We start from the raw sequence: 5573 nt of genomic DNA, 5'->3' as shown, positions 1-5573 counted from the left end.
GTTATCTATTTTTCCTTTAATTTTCTTTTCTTTTGTTTCTTTTCTTTTTTTGCTTTTGGGAGGGGGGAAGGAAGGGAAATTGGGGTTAATGACTTGCCCAAGGTCACAGGCTAGTTTTTATGTTAAGTATCTGAGGCTGGATTTGAACTTAGGTCCTCTTGACTCCAGGTGCTCTATTCACTGCACCACCTAGCCGCCCTTTCCTTTAATTTCCAATATCTCCTTTTTATGCTTATTTTGGGCTTATTTGTTTCTTGAATTTTTAATTTTTCAATGCACATTCAGTTAATTAATCCTCTTTTTTCTATTTTATTAATACATGTATTTAGAAATATATTTTCCCAAATTATAGAAAGGACTGACAGTTACATTCCAGAACTTTTGGCACATTGTTTCATCATTATTTTTATTTCACATAATTATTCATTGTTTCTATATTTTGTTGTTTGACACAATAGTTAGTATTTCATTATTTAGTCTCTCTGTGTTTTTTGTTTTTTCTTTCACCAATCACTATTTTTATTGTATTTTGGTATGAAAATGACGTATTTACTCTCTCTGCCATTTTACATTTATTTGCAATATCTCAGTGCTCTAATACATGGTTAATTTTTGCAAAAAATTAATGTGCTTCTGAGAGATTTTTTTTAATTCTGTACACACATATGCTTTTTTGGGTGGGGAGAGGTGTTTGTAAAGCAACAGATTGTGAGATTTTGTTTTCTCATCCCATCTGTCACTCTCTTTTAATTGGATTGTTTAAATCACACATAGGTTTATATTTTCCTTCATTTATCACCAATATTTTTGCTGAATTAGAATTTTCTGTTCCTCTTCCTTTTTTAATATTTTTGTTAATATTAATTAATAAATATTTTATTAAAATGAAAGTCTAGACATTTTTACATTAAAACTAAGGTCACAATTAAATTAAACAACTTCAAAACAATTCCCATACATGATTTAATTTTTAAATTGTATATAAAATTGTAATACAAATGGGCTGGTACTCAAACATTTTAATAACTTAACATTTTTGTCATCTAGGAAACTTAAAGATACATAAAATAATGAAATTTCATTAAAATAAAGTATTTATTTTGGTCCTTTTGGAAAAACTAACTTGGGTTGGTTTTTTTTTGCATGGCTCCAGGTGTGAAACAGACTACAAGGTGATAACTCCAACATGTATAGCCACTGATGCTGCTTTTAAGTTCACTTTTTTCTTGCAATTCTTTAAATGTCTCCAGTCATAATAGCGATGAACTCCTCCTGATTTATTTCTCCATCACCATCTTTATTTAATTCTTCTATCATGGCTCACAGCTCTTCATCACTCGTGGTTTTGCCCAACTTTCGAGCAACCTGTCGCAAGTTTCTCAAGCTTATTTTGCTTGAGAAATCAAATAATTTAAATGCTTTCAGTATTTCTTCCTGTGGATCTCTGTCCAAAATCCAGTCTGTCACTAAATTTTTCTGTATGAAAATAGGGTTAACTTTTTCTGTTTCATGACAAAATTTCCTCAACCTTCCTTTATCTTCAGGGAAGAGAAGATAATCCATAGCACCACAATTCCCTGGAACAGCAGTAATGAGTTCAACTTCACTAAAATCTTCAAAGGTGATTTTGCCTGTGGATTCTCTGTCATAATCTTTAAGAATCTTTAGTACATCTGCTTTTTTCACATCAAACCCCAAAGCTCTCATTGCCACCTTCAATTCATGATAGTCTATTGCTTCATCTTTGTCTGTATCAAATAATTCAAAAGCATCTTTTATTTCTTGCTTCTGTTCTTCAGACAGCTCCCGTCTTTTTTTCGTTTTTGTTTTGTCTACTACAAGCTCATTTCTCAGAGCTAACCTCATTTTCTCCTTGGACAGAGGCTTTTGCCAGGGACGAAATCACCCCCTGCCCCAGGCAGCGCTCATTCCTCCATCCCTTGCACACAACACCAAGTGCCCTCCTGGAAACGCCACAGCCTCTCTCCTCTTCCTTTTTAATGTCCATACTTTGTCTTTTCAGTTATTTTTCTTAATCTTCTTTAAGCCAACTGTCTTTCCACAAGTTCTTTTTGCATCAACCCAAAATCTTCCTTCTCTGATATATATCATGCCTTTCCTTAGTTGCGGAGTTCTATTTAATTTATTAATTCATTTTTATTCTATTTATTTAACTATTTAATTCTTACCCTCTTTTTCCTCTTAAGTATTTAAAATATTTAAAAACTTACCACTGAGTTGAATCCCATCTTCTAAAACAATTGTGTTATAACCATGTAGATCTTGCTCTCTGCTCCTTTTTAGTTGTTTTCTCTCTCTCTTTGAAGTACTGATTATTGTTGGAGATAAAGAGGATAGAAGCATCACTCCTTGGTAGAAATTCTTCTTGTGCTCCTGATCATTCATTGCATTTTTATAGTTTTTGCCCTGTTCATGATATTTTCTTTCCCATTTGCCATGAAATCTCATATCCATACTCATGCTCATCCAGTCTCTTGGACATTGGTGAAGAAGAGAATCTTGAATTTCCCTTCTCCCAGGGCAAGATGCTGTCCTTGGAAGGACAATACACTCTAAGATGCCTCTCTGAGCACTAAATTTCTTTAGATTATACTCTCTGAAGGTCCTCATCTATCTCTAAGGAATATTTCTCTCCCCACAATGAAAATATTCTTCAGTGAGACACATTCCCACCACTAAAGTCCCCCTTTTCTTGCTCCATTTTTCTAATTTTCTCTTTGCCAACTCACCCATTCTTTTATGACTCTTCTTCCTAAGAGACTAAATAAGTTATTTTCCCTTCATTGTCTGCCACTGACTTGATTAAGGCACATCACAAGTTCTTGTCAAAATCTTTCTCCCCTTTTATGTACTCTTTTACTCTGCATTTTATATACACAGTCTCTCTCCCTCCCTCCCTCCTTCCTTCCCTCCCTCCCTCCCTCCTTCCGTATCTCTCTCTCTCTCTCTCTCTCTCTCTCTCTCTCTCTCTCTCTCTCTCTCTCTCTCTCTCTCTCTCTCTCTCTCTCTCTCTCTCTGTATTTGTTTGCTTTTAGTGTGTTTCTATTATCTGGGGGTGTTTTCAAAATAAAAATCTAGTCAAGTCTGTTTTCTTCTGGAAAAATGCTTCAAATAGGGGCAACTAGGTGGCACAGGTCCCGGAGTCCAGAGGACCTGCATTCAAATCCGACCTCACATATTTAACACTTACTAGCTGTGTGAACTTGGGCAATTAACTTAACCCCAATTGCCCTGCCTTCCCCCTCCAAAAAGACCAAAAAAAAAAGAGAATGCTTCAAATGCATATATATGTGTAAATATATATATATATACATATATATTTATATATATACATATATTTATATATATATATATATTTTTTTTTTTTTTCTCCTGACATTGATAATTAGAGTTCAGTTTGCCGACTATATCACCTTGGGTTTCATCTTGAGCTCCTTTGCTCTTTGGGACACTATTCCTTCTTGAATTTTCTGGTAGATCCATAAAACTCTGATAATGTTTTAATTTCCTTTCCTTTAGATTTAAAAGTCTTTTTCCTGGTTGCTTGTAAAGTGTGCCTTGTTGTTGGAAATAATAATTTTATCCACTATGTTTCTTAGACAATTGTAACATAAGGTTTGGTTTTGTTTTGTTTTTCTGGAAGCTATGCATGGATTCTCTAGATTGGTACTTTGTTTTCTGTATTCAGAAATATCTAATATTATTTCTTGCTTTAGAGTGTTTAGGTCTTTTATTTCTACAATTTTGGGATGCCTAAGATGCTTAAATTGAACTTATTTTCAAGATCAATATATTTACTAAAATGAACATTGTGTGTTCTTTTAACATTAATGCTTTTTGCTTCTCATATTCCAGTTTGTCCTACATTTGTGTATAAATGTTCCCTCAAGTGTTTCTTTAGAAAGACTTCTTTGGATTATTTTTACTATTCTTCCATTTATTTCTGCTGTGTAGGCCATAAATTCTTACATGTACTCTTATTTCTCTCTGGAATCATTTGATATCACCAACTGCATACTCTCTTGAGAATGTACAACATCTTCTGCCTGCCTCATCAGGTATTGGTTCAATTTCCTTTATATTAAAATATTTATTCAGAGATTTTTAAACTCAATTAGATCTCCTGGTGGTCCTCCTTCCTTATGTTTTAATAGCTTCCTCTTGATTTATCTACTTGTGCTCAAAGTTTTTCACCAAATTTTCTTCCGAGTGATTAATAATATCAATCTTTTTTCTTATATTTTTCTATTACTCACCTTTTCATTCCTCCTTCTTTGATAGCAGAGCAACTGAGGACTAGATCTCAAATCTGTTTTGGTCTCTTTCTATTTTGGGTAGTTCACTTTCATGTGGTTTCAGTTCCTACTCTACATGATTTCTGGGGGAACAGAACTGGATCCCTCTGGATCCTAGGCCCCTTTCCTTCAGGCCTCATGCAGCTCTAAACTGCATAAAAACATATGCTAGAACCTTGTCTCAATTCCATCTGTTCTTTAGTTCTCTAGTTAAGCATTGCTGTGGCATTCTGCTACCCCAAACAGAGAACACTTCCACTTTCCTATGTCTTCACCTCCTCAGATATGTGTGTGTGTGTGTGTGTGCATGCAGAGTTGAAGTCTGCTGCTTGTTGTGATGGAATGAGGGCAGGTTTACAATGTGTAGCAGAAGCAAGTAAACTGCTGATTAAATCCCACAGCACAAACCTCTTTTCCTTTTCTGTCAGAACTCACAGGCTAATGGGAGAAATGGGGCTGAGCAAGCTCATTAGGGAATAGAAATTAGCATCCTCTGGGGTTAATTCATTGGTTGTTAACTCATTTGATTTCTTGGTGCCTTGGTCTATGATGAAAGCTACAATTACTTTACCTCCTGCTCATAATTGGTTTGAGGGGAAGGAGTTGTGAGAGTTCATGAATATTGGAGAAAACTTCTGGTCCTCCAAATCTTGTTAGTCATAGGATCCAGAATTCTAAGAGTTTAGATTCTAACAAGAGAAACCAATACATAAGGGAGATATGGAAAATGGTGGTATAATGTGAAGCTAGATAAGAAGTGATTTGGAGGTCTGGTTTTAGGAAAGATGACTAGAAATTCTATCCATCAGGGTTAATAGACTCAGGGGAGGAGTCAAAGTGAGGAGTGTGAGTTAGGGCAGTAATGATGGCAAAGGAGTTCATAAAATAGTGAAGAAATTACCAGCAATCATTTTCATCACAGTGACAAGGATGCTAACTCAATTAGAACTAATGCCAAAATTTAGTTCATAAGCATTTCAGGGGCCAGACAAATCTACGTTACTCTGCCTGAGCAGATAGAATCCCCACTCTATATCACCCTACCTATGATTCCCCTACTTTTCCACGGCCTTCTTCTTCAACATAGATAATGGATTAGAATTTTAGGAGGTTATTTATATTATTGTTAATTTTAACTGCTGCTTAAACCAGCTGATACTGTGTTTCTAGCACTATTTTTCCAAATATGATTACTTTCCAGGGACAATTCATCAGTTACATGTCCCATTAAATAGTATGATAAATAGCATTTGGATG

At 34.9% G+C, this 5573-nt stretch overlaps 1 pseudogene; it reads right to left on the bottom strand.

The window, feature by feature from the left end:
• Window positions 1-517: 517 nt before the first annotated feature.
• On the bottom strand, window positions 518-1982 carry LOC138161245 (centrin-3-like; annotated as a pseudogene).
• Window positions 1983-5573: the final 3591 nt, after the last annotated feature.

Source organism: Petaurus breviceps, unplaced genomic scaffold (assembly GCF_028583685.1).
Source record: "Petaurus breviceps papuanus isolate PSGF00001 unplaced genomic scaffold, PetGlider_PUasm1.0 184, whole genome shotgun sequence".
Classification (NCBI taxonomy): Eukaryota; Metazoa; Chordata; class Mammalia; order Diprotodontia; family Petauridae; genus Petaurus; species Petaurus breviceps.
The sequence above is the reverse complement of the archived record's forward strand: the minus strand, read 5'-3'. Positions and strand labels throughout refer to the sequence as shown.